The following is a 16,003-nucleotide window of genomic DNA, read 5'->3' as shown; positions in this document are numbered from 1 at the left end:
GTATACCCACACCGTCCTGTCCCCTCACCTCAAACACACACAGGTACACCCACACCTTCCTGTCCCCTCACGTCAAACACACACAGGTACACCCACGCCGTCCTGTCCCCTCACTCCAAACACACACAGGTACACCCACACCGTCCTGTGCCCTCACTCCAAACACACACAGGTACACCCACACCGTCCTGTGCCCTCACTCCAAACACACACAGGTACACCCACACCGTCCTGTCCCCTCACTCCAAACACACACAGGTACACCCACGCCGTCCTGTCCCCTCACTCCAAACACACACAGGTACACCCACACCGTCCTGTGCCCTCACTCCAAACACACACAGGTATACCCACACCGTCCTGTCCCCTCACTCCAAACACACACAGGTACACCCACGCCGTCCTGTCCCCTCACTCCAAACACACACAGGTACACCCACACCGTCCTGTGCCCTCACTCCAAACACACACAGGTACACCCACACCGTCCTGTGCCCTCACTCCAAACACACACAGGTACACCCACACCGTCCTGTCCTCTCACTCCAAACACACACAGGTACACCCACACCGTCCTGTGCCCTCACTCCAAAAACACACAGGTACACCCACACCATCCTGTCCCCTCACTCCAAACACACACAGGTACACCCACACAACCCTTTCCCCTCGCTCCAAATACACACAGGTACACCCACACCGTCCTGTCCCCTCACTCCAAACACACACAGGTACACCCACGCCGTCCTGTCCCCTCACTCCAAACACACACAGGTACACCAACACCGTCCTGTCCCCTCACTCCACATACACAGGTACACCCACACCGTACTGTCCCCTCACTCCAAACACACACAGGTACACCCACACCGTACTGTCCCCTCACCTCAAACACACACAGGTACACCTATACCGTCCTGTCCCCTCACCCCAAACACACACAGGTACACCCACACCGTCCTGTCCCCTCACCTCAAACACACACAGGTACATCCACACCGTCCTGTCCCCTCACTCCAAACACACACAGGTTGAAGGAAACCTTTTCCTTGTCTAGGCTTCAGAACTGAAAGGAACCTTTACTCTGCCAAAAGAGCGAAAGGCCTTGTGACTGGATATACACATCTGCACCGTGCAGCATACTCCCCCGGGAAGCTTTTCACGCACTGACACTTGTTATCTCCGATTTTGATGATTTCACGGGCCCGGAAAACGAAGGAAATAAAACGTAACGCAAGCCAGATTTCAGATTCCTTTGTCTTATTTATTAAGCATAGGGTTATGATTTTTATACAGGAAAACAGAGGGGTTTGGTTAGAGGCGTAACATAGGTGTAACCTGGGTGTGGCTTGGGTGTGGCTTTGATTAGAGGCGTGATTTAGGGGCAGGGCATATTAGTGGCATGATTTTGGGACGTGATTCTCCCAATACAGGCACTGTCTGAATACATAGCTTATTCATTGTCTGTTATCAAAAGAGACCTTGAATCTCTAGCAACTAAGTTATACGATTCTGCCTCTCTAAAAGAACCAGTCTTATTGTTTACTCACTAAAAGAGCAGGAAACTGACAATACAAAAAGTATCTTAGCAATATCCTGAGCAGGGAGAAAGGAAATGTAACTTGGCAGAAGCTGAATACATTAGAAATTATATTTCAGCAAAAGACTGACTACAGAATCTTAACTGGTTATGAACAGACAAAATGGATGCTTAACACAAGTGCAGATTCTGGCCTGACCTGCTGGTCCTAACACAGGTACACCCACACCGTCCTTTCCCCTCACTCCAAACACACACTGGTACACCCACACCATCCTGTCCCCTCACTCCAAACACACACAGGTACACCCACACCGTCCTGTCCCCTCACCTCAAACACACACAGGTACACCCACGCCGTCCTGTCCCCTCACTCCAAACACACACATTTACCCCCACACCGTCCTGTCCCCTCACTCCAAACACACACAGGTACACCCACACCGTCCTGTGCCCTCACTCCAAAAACACAGAGGTACACCCACACCGTCCTGTCCCCTCACTCCAAACACACACAGGTACCCCCACACCGTCCTGTCCCCTCACTCCAAACACACACAGATACACCCACACCGTCCTGTCCCCTCACTCCAAACACACACAGGTACACCCACACTGTCCTGTCCCCTCACTCCAAACACACACATTTACCCCCACACCGTACTGTCCCCTCACTCCAAACACACACAGGTACAGTACACCCACACCGTCCTGTCCCCTCACTCCAAACACACACAGGTACCCCCACACCATCCTGTCCCCTCACTCCAAACACACACCGGTACACCCACACCGTCCTGTCCCCTCACCCCAAACACACACAGGTACACCCACACCGTCCTGTCCCCTCACCTCAAACACACACAGGTACCCCCACACCGTCCTGTCCCCTCACCTCAAACACACACAGGTACACCCACACCGTTCTGTCCCCTCACCTCAAACACACACAGGTACCCCCACACAGTCCTGTCCCCTCACTCCAAACACACACAGGTACACCCACACCGTCCTGTCCCCTCACCTCAAACACACACAGGTATACCCACACCGTCCTGTCCCCTCACCTCAAACACACACAGGTACACCCACACCTTCCTGTCCCCTCACGTCAAACACACACAGGTACACCCACGCCGTCCTGTCCCCTCACTCCAAACACACACAGGTACACCCACACCGTCCTGTGCCCTCACTCCAAACACACACAGGTACACCCACACCGTCCTGTGCCCTCACTCCAAACACACACAGGTACACCCACACCGTCCTGTCCCCTCACTCCAAACACACACAGGTACACCCACGCCGTCCTGTCCCCTCACTCCAAACACACACAGGTACACCCACACCGTCCTGTGCCCTCACTCCAAACACACACAGGTACACCCACACCGTCCTGTGCCCTCTCTCCAAACACACACAGGTACACCCACACCGTCCTGTCCTCTCACTCCAAACACACACAGGTACACCCACACCATCCTGTGCCTTCACTCCAAAAACACACAGGTACACCCACACCATCCTGTCCCCTCACTCCAAACACACACAGGTACACCCACACAACCCTTTTCCCTCGCTCCAAATACACACAGGTACACCCACACCGTCCTGTCCCCTCACTCCAAACACACACAGGTACACCCACGCCGTCCTGTCCCCTCACTCCAAACACACACAGGTACACCAACACCGTCCTGTCCCCTCACTCCACATACACAGGTACACCCACACCGTACTGTCCCCTCACTCCAAACACACACAGGTACACCCACACCGTACTGTCCCCTCACCTCAAACACACACAGGTACACCTATACCGTCCTGTCCCCTCACCCCAAACACACACAGGTACACCCACACCGTCCTGTCCCCTCACCTCAAACACACACAGGTACATCCACACCGTCCTGTCCCCTCACTCCAAACACACACAGGTTGAAGGAAACCTTTTCCTTGTCTAGGCTTCAGAACTGAAAGGAACCTTTACTCTGCCAAAAGAGCGAAAGGCCTTGTGACTGGATATACACATCTGCACCGTGCAGCATACTCCCCCGGGAAGCTTTTCACGCACTGACACTTGTTATCTCCGATTTTGATGATTTCACGGGCCCGGAAAACGAAGGAAATAAAACGTAACGCAAGCCAGATTTCAGATTCCTTTGTCTTATTTATTAAGCATAGGGTTATGATTTTTATACAGGAAAACAGAGGGGTTTGGTTAGAGGCGTAACATAGGTGTAACCTGGGTGTGGCTTGGGTGTGGCTTTGATTAGAGGCGTGATTTAGGGGCAGGGCATATTAGTGGCATGATTTTGGGACGTGATTCTCCCAATACAGGCACTGTCTGAATACATAGCTTATTCATTGTCTGTTATCAAAAGAGACCTTGAATCTCTAGCAACTAAGTTATACGATTCTGCCTCTCTAAAAGAACCAGTCTTATTGTTTACTGACTAAAAGAGCAGGAAACTGACAATACAAAAAGTATCTTAGCAATATCCTGAGCAGGGAGAAAGGAAATGTAACTTGGCAGAAGCTGAACACATTAGAAATTATATTTCAGCAAAAGACTGACTACAGAATCTTAACTGGTTATGAACAGACAAAATGGATGCTTAACACAAGTGCAGATTCTGGCCTGACCTGCTGGTCCTAACACAGGTACACCCACACCGTCCTGTCCCCTCACTCCAAACACACACTGGTACACCCACACCATCCTGTCCCCTCACTCCAAACACACACAGGTACACCCACACCGTCCTGTCCCCTCACCTCAAACACACACAGGTACACCCACGCCGTCCTGTCCCCTCACTCCAAACACACACATTTACCCCCACACCGTCCTGTCCCCTCACTCCAAACACACACAGGTACACCCACACCGTCCTGTGCCCTCACTCCAAACACACACAGGTACACCCACACCGTCCTGTCCCCTCACTCCAAACACACACAGATACACCCACACCGTCCTGTCCCCTCACTCCAAACACACACAGATACACCCACACCGTCCTGTCCCCTCACTCCAAACACACACATTTACCCCCACACCGTCCTGTCCCCTCACTCCAAACACACACAGGTACAGTACACCCACACCGTCCTGTCCCCTCACTCCAAACACACACAGGTACCCCCACACCATCCTGTCCCCTCACTCCAAACACACACCGGTACACCCACACCGTCCTGTCCCCTCACCCCAAACACACACAGGTACACCCACACCGTCCTGTCCCCTCACCTCAAACACACACAGGTACCCCCACACCGTCCTGTCCCCTCACCTCAAACACACACAGGTACACCCACACCGTTCTGTCCCCTCACCTCAAACACACACAGGTACCCCCACACAGTCCTGTCCCCTCACTCCAAACACACACAGGTACACCCACACCGTCCTGTCCCCTCACCTCAAACACACACAGGTACACCCACACCGTCCTGTCCCCTCACCTCAAACACACACAGGTACACCCACACCTTCCTGTCCCCTCACGTCAAACACACACAGGTACACCCACGCCGTCCTGTCCCCTCACTCCAAACACACACAGGTACACCCACACCGTCCTGTGCCCTCACTCCAAACACACACAGGTACACCCACACCGTCCTGTGCCCTCACTCCAAACACACACAGGTACACCCACGCCATCCTGTCCCCTCACTCCAAACACACACAGGTACACCAACACCGTCCTGTCCCCTCACTCCACATACACAGGTACACCCACACCGTACTGTCCCCTCACTCCAAACACACACAGGTACACCCACACCGTACTGTCCCCTCACCTCAAACACACACAGGTACACCTATACCGTCCTGTCCCCTCACCCCAAACACACACAGGTACACCCACACCGTCCTGTCCCCTCACCTCAAACACACACAGGTACATCCACACCGTCCTGTCCCCTCACTCCAAACACACACAGGTTGAAGGAAACCTTTTCCTTGTCTAGGCTTCAGAACTGAAAGGAACCTTTACTCTGCCAAAAGAGCGAAAGGCCTTGTGACTGGATATACACATCTGCACCGTGCAGCATACTCCCCCGGGAAGCTTTTCACGCACTGACACTTGTTATCTCCGATTTTGATGATTTCACGGGCCCGGAAAACGAAGGAAATAAAACGTAACGCAAGCCAGATTTCAGATTCCTTTGTCTTATTTATTAAGCATAGGGTTATGATTTTTATACAGGAAAACAGAGGGGTTTGGTTAGAGGCGTAACATAGGTGTAACCTGGGTGTGGCTTGGGTGTGGCTTTGATTAGAGGCGTGATTTAGGGGCAGGGCATATTAGTGGCATGATTTTGGGACGTGATTCTCCCAATACAGGCACTGTCTGAATACATAGCTTATTCATTGTCTGTTATCAAAAGAGACCTTGAATCTCTAGCAACTAAGTTATACGATTCTGCCTCTCTAAAAGAACCAGTCTTATTGTTTACTGACTAAAAGAGCAGGAAACTGACAATACAAAAAGTATCTTAGCAATATCCTGAGCAGGGAGAAAGGAAATGTAACTTGGCAGAAGCTGAATACATTAGAAATTATATTTCAGCAAAAGACTGACTACAGAATCTTAACTGGTTATGAACAGACAAAATGGATGCTTAACACAAGTGCAGATTCTGGCCTGACCTGCTGGTCCTAACACAGGTACACCCACACCGTCCTGTCCCCTCACTCCAAACACACACTGGTACACCCACACCATCCTGTCCCCTCACTCCAAACACACACAGGTACACCCACACCGTCCTGTCCCCTCACCTCAAACACACACAGGTACACCCACGCCGTCCTGTCCCCTCACTCCAAACACACACATTTACCCCCACACCGTACTGTCCCCTCACTCCAAACACACACAGGTACACCCACACCGTCCTGTGCCCTCACTCCAAACACACACAGGTACACCCACACCGTCCTGTCCCCTCACTCCAAACACACACAGGTACACCCACACCGTCCTGTGCCCTCACTCCAAACACACACAGGTACACCCACACCGTCCTGTCCCCTCACTCCAAACACACACAGGTACCCCCACACCGTCCTGTCCCCTCACTCCAAACACACACAGATACACCCACACTGTCCTGTCCCCTCACTCCAAACACACACAGGTACACCCACACTGTCCTGTCCCCTCACTCCAAACACACACATTTACCCCCACACCGTCCTGTCCCCTCACTCCAAACACACACAGGTACAGTACACCCACACCGTCCTATCCCCTCACTCCAAACACACACAGGTACCCCCACACCATCCTGTCCCCTCACTCCAAACACACACCGGTACACCCACACCGTCCTGTCCCCTCACCCCAAACACACACAGGTACACCCACACCGTCCTGTCCCCTCACCTCAAACACACACAGGTACCCCCACACCGTCCTGTCCCCTCACCTCAAACACACACAGGTACACCCACACCGTTCTGTCCCCTCACCTCAAACACACACAGGTACCGCCACACAGTCCTGTCCCCTCACTCCAAACACACACAGGTACACCCACACCGTCCTGTCCCCTCACCTCAAACACACACAGGTACACCCACACCGTCCTGTCCCCTCACGTCAAACACACACAGGTACACCCACGCCGTCCTGTCCCCTCACTCCAAACACACACAGGTACACCCACACCGTCCTGTCCCCTCACCTCAAACACACACAGGTACACCCACACCGTCCTGTCCCCTCACCTCAAACACACACAGGTACACCCACACCTTCCTTTCCCCTCACGTCAAACACACACAGGTACACCCACACCGTCCTGTGCCCTCACTCCAAACACACACAGGTACACCCACACCGTCCTGTGCCCTCACTCCAAACACACACAGGTACACCCACACCGTCCTGTCCCCTCACTCCAAACACACACAGGTACACCCACGCCGTCCTGTCCCCTCACTCCAAACACACACAGGTACACCCACACCGTCCTGTGCCCTCACTCCAAACACACACAGGTACACCCACACCGTCCTGTGCCCTCACTCCAAACACACACAGGTACATCCACACCGTCCTGTCCACTCACTCCAAACACACACAGGTACACTCACACCTTCCTGTCTCCTCACCTCAAACACACACAGGTATACCCACACCGTCCTGTCCCCTCACTCCAAACACACACAGGTACACCCACAACGTCCTGTCCCCTCACTCCAAACACACACAGGTACACCCACATCGTCCTTTCCCCTCACCTCAAACACACACAGGTATACCCACACCGTCCTGTCCCCTCACTCCAAACACACACTGGTACACCCACACCGTCCTGTCCCCTCACTCCAAACACACACAGGTACACCCACACCGTCCTGTCCCCTCACTCCAAACACACACAGGTACCCCCACACCGTCCTGTCCCCTCACCTCAAACACACACAGGTACACCCACACCGTCCTGTCCCCTCACTCCAAACACACACAGGTACACCCACACCACCCTGTCCCCTCACTCCAAACACACACAGGTACATCCACACCGTCCTGTCCACTCACTCCAAACACACACAGGTACACTCACACCTTCTTGTCTCCTCACCTCAAACACACACAGGTATACCCACACCGTCCTGTCCCCTCACTCCAAACACACACAGGTACACCCACGCCGTCCTGTCCCCTCACTCCACATACACAGGTACATCCACACCTTCCTGTCCCCTCACTCCACATACACAGGTACACCCACACCGTCCTGTCCCCTCACTCCAAACACACACAGGTACACCCACACCGTACTGTCCCCTCACCTCAAACACATACAGGTACACCAACACTGTCCTGTCCCCTCACTCCAAACACACACAGTTACACCCACACCGTCCTGTCCCCTCACTCCAAACACACACAGGTACACCCACACCGTCCTGTCCCCTCACCTCAAACACACACAGGTATACCCACACCGTCCTGTCCCCTCACTCCAAACACACACTGGTACACCCACGCTGTCCTGTCCCCTCACTCCAAACACACAGGTACACCCACATGTCCTGTCCACTCACCTCAAACACACACAGGTACACCCACACCGTCCTGTCCCCTCACTCCAAACACACACTGGTACACCCACACCATCCTGTCCCCTCACTCCAAACACACACAGGTACACCCACACCGTCCTGTCCCCTCACCTCAAACACACAGATACTCCCACACCGTCCTGTCCCCTCACTCCAAACACACACAGGTACACCCACACCGTCCTGTCCTCTCACCTCAAACACACACAGGTACACCCACACCGTCCTGTCCCCTCACCTCAAACACACACAGGTATACCCACACCGTCCTGTCCCCTCACTCCAAACACACACAGGTACACCCACACCATCCTGTCCCCTCACCTCAAACACACACAGGTACACCCACACCGTCCTGTCCCCTCACTCCAAACACACACAGGTACACCCACACCGCCCTGTCCCCTCACTCCAAACACACACAGGTACATCCACACCGTCCTGTCCACTCACTCCAAACACACACAGGTACACTCACACCTTCCTGTCTCCTCACCTCAAACACACACAGGTATACCCACACCGTCCTGTCCCCTCACTCCAAACACACACAGGTACACCCACAACGTCCTGTCCCCTCACTCCAAACACACACAGGTACATCCATACCGTCCTGTCCCCTCACTCCAAACACACACAGGTACACCCACATCGTCCTTTCCCCTCACCTCAAACACACACAGGTACACCCACACCGTCCTTTCCCCTCACCTCAAACACACACAGGTACACCCACACCGTCCTTTCCCCTCACCTCAAACACACACAGGTACCCCCACACCGTCCTGTCCCCTCACTCCAAACACACACAGGTACACCCACACCGTCCTGTCCCCTCACTCCAAACACACACAGGTACACACACACCGTCCTGTCCCCTCACTCCAAACACACACAGGTACCCCCACACCGTCCTGTCCCCTCACCTCAAACACACACAGGTACACCCACACCGTCCTGTCCCCTCACTCCAAACACACACAGGTACACCCACACCGCCCTGTCCCCTCACTCCAAACACACACAGGTACACCCACGCCGTCCTGTCCCCTCACTCCACATACACAGGTACACCCACACCGTACTGTCCCCTCACCTCAAACACACACAGGTACACCAACACTGTCCTGTCCCCTCACTCCAAACACACACAGTTACACCCACACCGTCCTGTCGCCTCACTCCAAACACACACAGGTACACCCACACCGTCCTGTCCCCTCACCTCAAACACACACAGGTATACCCACACCGTCCTGTCCCCTCACTCCAAACACACACTGGTACACCCACGCTGTCCTGTCCCCTCACTCCAAACACACAGGTACACCCACACCGTCCTGTCCACTCACCTCAAACACACACAGGTATACCCACACCGTCCTGTCCCCTCACTCCAAACACACACTGGTACACCCACGCTGTCCTGTCCCCTCACTCCAAACACACAGGTACACCCACACCGTCCTGTCCACTCACCTCAAACACACACAGGTACACCCACACCGTCCTGTCCCCTCACTCCAAACACACACAGGTACACCCACACCGTCCTGTCTACTCACACCAAACACACACAGGTACACCCACACCGTCCTGTCCCCTCACCTCAAACACACACAGGTACACCCACACCGTCCTGTCACCCTCGCTCCAAACACACACAGGTACACCCACACCGTCCTGTCCCCTCACTCCAAACACACACAGGTACACCCACACCGTCCTGTCCCCTCACTCCAAACACACACAGGTACACCCACACCGTCCTGTCCCCTCACCTCAAACACACACAGGTATACCCACACCGTCCTGTCCCCTCACTCCAAACACACACAGGTACACCCACACCGTCCTGTCCCCTCACCTCAAACACACACAGGTACACCCACACCGTCCTGTCCCCTCACTCCAAACACACACAGGTACACCCACACCGTCCTTTCCCCTCACCTCAAACACACACAGGTACACCCACACCGTCCTTTCCCCTCACCTCAAACACACACTGGTACCCCCACACCGTCCTGTCCCCTCACTCCAAACACACACAGGTACACCCACACCGTCCTGTCCCCTCACTCCAAACACACACAGGTACACCCACACCGTCCTGTCCCCTCACTCCAAACACACACAGGTACACCCACACCGTCCTGTCCCCTCACTCCAAACACACACAGGTACACCCACACCGCCCTGTCCCCTCACTCCAAACACACACAGGTACACCCACGCCGTCCTGTCCCCTCACTCCACATACACAGGTACACCCACACCGTACTGTCCCCTCACCTCAAACACACACAGGTACACCAACACTGTCCTGTCCCCTCACTCCAAACACACACAGTTACACCCACACCGTCCTGTCCCCTCACTCCAAACACACACAGGTACACCCACACCGTCCTGTCCCCTTACCTCAAACACACACAGGTACACCCACACCGTCCTGTCCCCTCACTCCAAACACACACTGGTACACCCACGCTGTCCTGTCCCCTCACTCCAAACACACAGGTACACCCACACCGTCCTGTCCACTCACCTCAAACACACACAGGTATACCCACACCGTCCTGTCCCCTCACTCCAAACACACACTGGTACACCCACGCTGTCCTGTCCCCTCACTCCAAACACACAGGTACACCCACACCGTCCTGTCCACTCACCTCAAACACACACAGGTATACCCACACCGTCCTGTCCCCTCACTCCAAACACACACAGGTACACCCACACCGTCCTGTCTACTCACACCAAACACACACAGGTACACCCACACCGTCCTGTCCCCTCACCTCAAACACACACAGGTACACCCACACCGTCCACTCACCCTCGCTCCAAACACACACAGGTACACCCACACCGTCCTGTCCCCTCACTCCAAACACACACAGGTACACCCACACCGTCCTGTCCCCTCACTCCAAACACACACAGGTACACCCACACCGTCCTGTCCCCTCACTCCAAACACACACAGGTACACCCACACCGTCCTGTCCCCTCACCTCAAACACACACAGGTACACCCACACCGTCCTGTCCCCTCACTCCAAACACACACAGGTACACCCACACCGCCCTGTCCCCTCACGCCAAACACACACAGGTACACCCACATCGTCCTTTCCCCTCACCTCAAACACACACAGGTACACCCACACCGTCCTTTCCCCTCACCTCAAACACACACAGGTACACCCACACCGTCCTTTCCCCTCACCTCAAACACACACAGGTACCCCCACACCGTCCTGTCCCCTCACTCCAAACACACACAGGTACACCCACACCATCCTGTCCCCTCACTCCAAACACACACAGGTACACCCACACCGTCCTGTCCCCTCACTCCAAACACACACAGGTACCCCCACACCGTCCTGTCCCCTCACCTCAAACACACACAGGTACACCCACACCGTCCTGTCCCCTCACTCCAAACACACACAGGTACACCCACACCGCCCTGTCCCCTCACTCCAAACACACACAGGTACACCCACGCCGTCCTGTCCCCTCACTCCACATACACAGGTACACCCACACCGTACTGTCCCCTCACCTCAAACACACACAGGTACACCAACACTGTCCTGTCCCCTCACTCCAAACACACACAGTTACACCCACACCGTCCTGTCCCCTCACTCCAAACACACACAGGTACACCCACACCGTCCTGTCCCCTCACCTCAAACACACACAGGTATACCCACACCGTCCTGTCCCCTCACTCCAAACACACACTGGTACACCCACGCTGTCCTGTCCCCTCACTCCAAACACACAGGTACACCCACACCGTCCTGTCCACTCACCTCAAACACACACAGGTATACCCACACCGTCCTGTCCCCTCACCTCAAACACACACAGGTACACCCACACCGTCCTGTCACCCTCGCTCCAAACACACACAGGTACACCCACACCGTCCTGTCCCCTCACTCCAAACACACACAGGTACACCCACACCGTCCTGTCCCCTCACTCCAAACACACACAGGTACACCCACACCGTCCTGTCCCCTCACCTCAAACACACACAGGTATACCCACACCGTCCTGTCCCCTCACTCCAAACACACACAGGTACACCCACACCGTCCTGTCCACTCACCTCAAACACACACAGGTATACCCACACCGTCCTGTGCCCTCACTCCAAACACACACAGGTACACCCACACCATCCTGTCCCCTCACTCCAAACACACACTGGTACACCCACACCGTCCTGTCCCCTCACTCCAAACACACACTGGTACACCCACACCGTCCTGTTCACTCCCTCCAAACACACACAGGTACACTCACACCTTCCTGTCCCCTCACTCCAAACACACACAGGTACACCCACACCGTCCTGTCCCCTCACTCCAAACACACACTGGTACACCCACACCGTCCTGTTCACTCCCTCCAAACACACACAGGTACACTCACACCTTCCTGTCCCCTCACTCCAAACACACACAGGTATACCCACACTGTCCTGTCCCCTCACTCCAAACACACACAGGTACACCCACACCGTCCTGTCCACTCACCTCAAACACACACAGGTACACCCACACCGTCCTTTCCCCTCACCTCAAACACACACAGGTACACCCACACCGTCCTTTCCCCTCACCTCAAACACACACAGGTACACCCACACCGTCCTTTCCCCTCACCTCAAACACACACAGGTACCCCCACACCGTCCTGTCCCCTCACTCCAAACACACACAGGTACACCCACACCATCCTGTCCCCTCACTCCAAACACACACAGGTACACCCACACCGTCCTGTCCCCTCACTCCAAACACACACAGGTACCCCCACACCGTCCTGTCCCCTCACCTCAAACACACACAGGTACACCCACACCGTCCTGTCCCCTCACTCCAAACACACACAGGTACACCCACACCGCCCTGTCCCCTCACTCCAAACACACACAGGTACACCCACGCCGTCCTGTCCCCTCACTCCACATACACAGGTACACCCACACCGTACTGTCCCCTCACCTCAAACACACACAGGTACACCAACACTGTCCTGTCCCCTCACTCCAAACACACACAGTTACACCCACACCGTCCTGTCCCCTCACTCCAAACACACACAGGTACACCCACACCGTCCTGTCCCCTCACCTCAAACACACACAGGTATACCCACACCGTCCTGTCCCCTCACTCCAAACACACACTGGTACACCCACGCTGTCCTGTCCCCTCACTCCAAACACACAGGTACACCCACACCGTCCTGTCCACTCACCTCAAACACACACAGGTATACCCACACCGTCCTGTCCCCTCACCTCAAACACACACAGGTACACCCACACCGTCCTGTCACCCTCGCTCCAAACACACACAGGTACACCCACACCGTCCTGTCCCCTCACTCCAAACACACACAGGTACACCCACACCGTCCTGTCCCCTCACTCCAAACACACACAGGTACACCCACACCGTCCTGTCCCCTCACCTCAAACACACACAGGTATACCCACACCGTCCTGTCCCCTCACTCCAAACACACACAGGTACACCCACACCGTCCTGTCCACTCACCTCAAACACACACAGGTATACCCACACCGTCCTGTGCCCTCACTCCAAACACACACAGGTACACCCACACCATCCTGTCCCCTCACTCCAAACACACACTGGTACACCCACACCGTCCTGTCCCCTCACTCCAAACACACACTGGTACACCCACACCGTCCTGTTCACTCCCTCCAAACACACACAGGTACACTCACACCTTCCTGTCCCCTCACTCCAAACACACACAGGTACACCCACACCGTCCTGTCCCCTCACTCCAAACACACACTGGTACACCCACACCGTCCTGTTCACTCCCTCCAAACACACACAGGTACACTCACACCTTCCTGTCCCCTCACTCCAAACACACACAGGTATACCCACACTGTCCTGTCCCCTCACTCCAAACACACACAGGTACACCCACACCGTCCTGTCCACTCACCTCAAACACACACAGGTACACCCACACCGTCCTGTCCCCTCACCTCAAACACACATAGGTACACCCACACCGTCCTGTCCCATCACTCCAAACACACACAGGTACACCCACACTGTCCTGTCCCCTCACCTCAAACACACACAGGTACACCCACACCGTCCTGTCCCCTCACTCCAAACACACACTGGTACACCCACACCGTCCTGTCCCCTCGCTCCAAACACACACAGCTACACCCACACCGTCCTGTCCCCTCACCTCAAACACACACAGGTATACCCACACCGTCCTGTCCCCTCACTCCAAACACACACAGGTATACCCACACCGTCCTGTCCTCTCACTCCAAACACACACAGGTACACCCACACCGTCCTGTCCCCTCATCTCAAACACACACAGGTACACCCACACCGTCCTGTCCCCTCACTCCAAACACACACTGGTACACCCACGCCGTCCTGTCCCCTCACTCCAAACACACAGGTACACCCACACCGTCCTGTCCACTCACCTCAAACACACACAGGTATACCCACACCGTCCTGTCCCCTCACTCCAAACACACACTGGTACACCCACACCGTCCTGTCTACTCACTCCAAACACACACAGGTACACCCACACCGTCCTGTCCCCTCACTCCACATACACAGGTACACCCACACCGTCCTGTCCCCTCACCTCAAACACACACAGGTACACCCACACCGTCCTGTCCCCTCACCTCAAACACACACAGGTACACCCCCACCGTCCTGTCCCCTCGCTCCAAACACACACAGATACACGCACACCGTCCTGTCCCCTCACCTCAAACACACACAGGTACACCCCCACCGTCCTGTCCCCTCGCTCCAAACACACACAGATACACGCACACCGTCCTGTCCCCTCACCTCAAACACACACAGGTACACCCCCACCGTCCTGTCCCCTCGCTCCAAACACACACAGGTACACCCACACCGTCCTGTCCCCTCACTCCAACACACAGGTACATCCACACCGTCCTGACCCCTTGCTCCAAACACACACTGGTACAGAGAACACTCACGATACTGTTTGTTTACGTGACTTCACACATTACTCTCCAGCTCGTCCCAAAAATAAACTTACCTGGGAGTTGTTAAAGAGTTTCACACTCATACTCCGCTCCGCACACACCTGCCTCTCTATTACATCCCACATCTTCTCCAGTCTCTAACCCTCACTCATACTCCGCTCCGCACACACCTGCCTCTCTATTACATCCCACATCTTCTCCAGTCTCTAACCCTCACTCATACTCCGCTCTGCGCACACCTGCATCTCTATTACATCCCGCATCTCCTCCAGTC

The 16,003-nt window shown here is 54.8% G+C and overlaps 1 protein-coding gene across 1 annotated transcript in view; it reads left to right on the top strand.

Annotated features, from left to right (window-relative positions):
* C1H2orf81 (chromosome 1 C2orf81 homolog) overlaps positions 1 to 16,003 on the top strand; it is a 64,069-nt gene that overhangs the window by 14,745 nt on the left and 33,321 nt on the right. The window lies entirely within an intron of this gene.

Source organism: Ascaphus truei (assembly GCF_040206685.1).
Source record: "Ascaphus truei isolate aAscTru1 chromosome 1 unlocalized genomic scaffold, aAscTru1.hap1 SUPER_1_unloc_1, whole genome shotgun sequence".
Lineage (NCBI taxonomy): Eukaryota > Metazoa > Chordata > Amphibia > Anura > Ascaphidae > Ascaphus > Ascaphus truei.
This window is presented reverse-complemented; position numbering and strand designations above follow the sequence as displayed.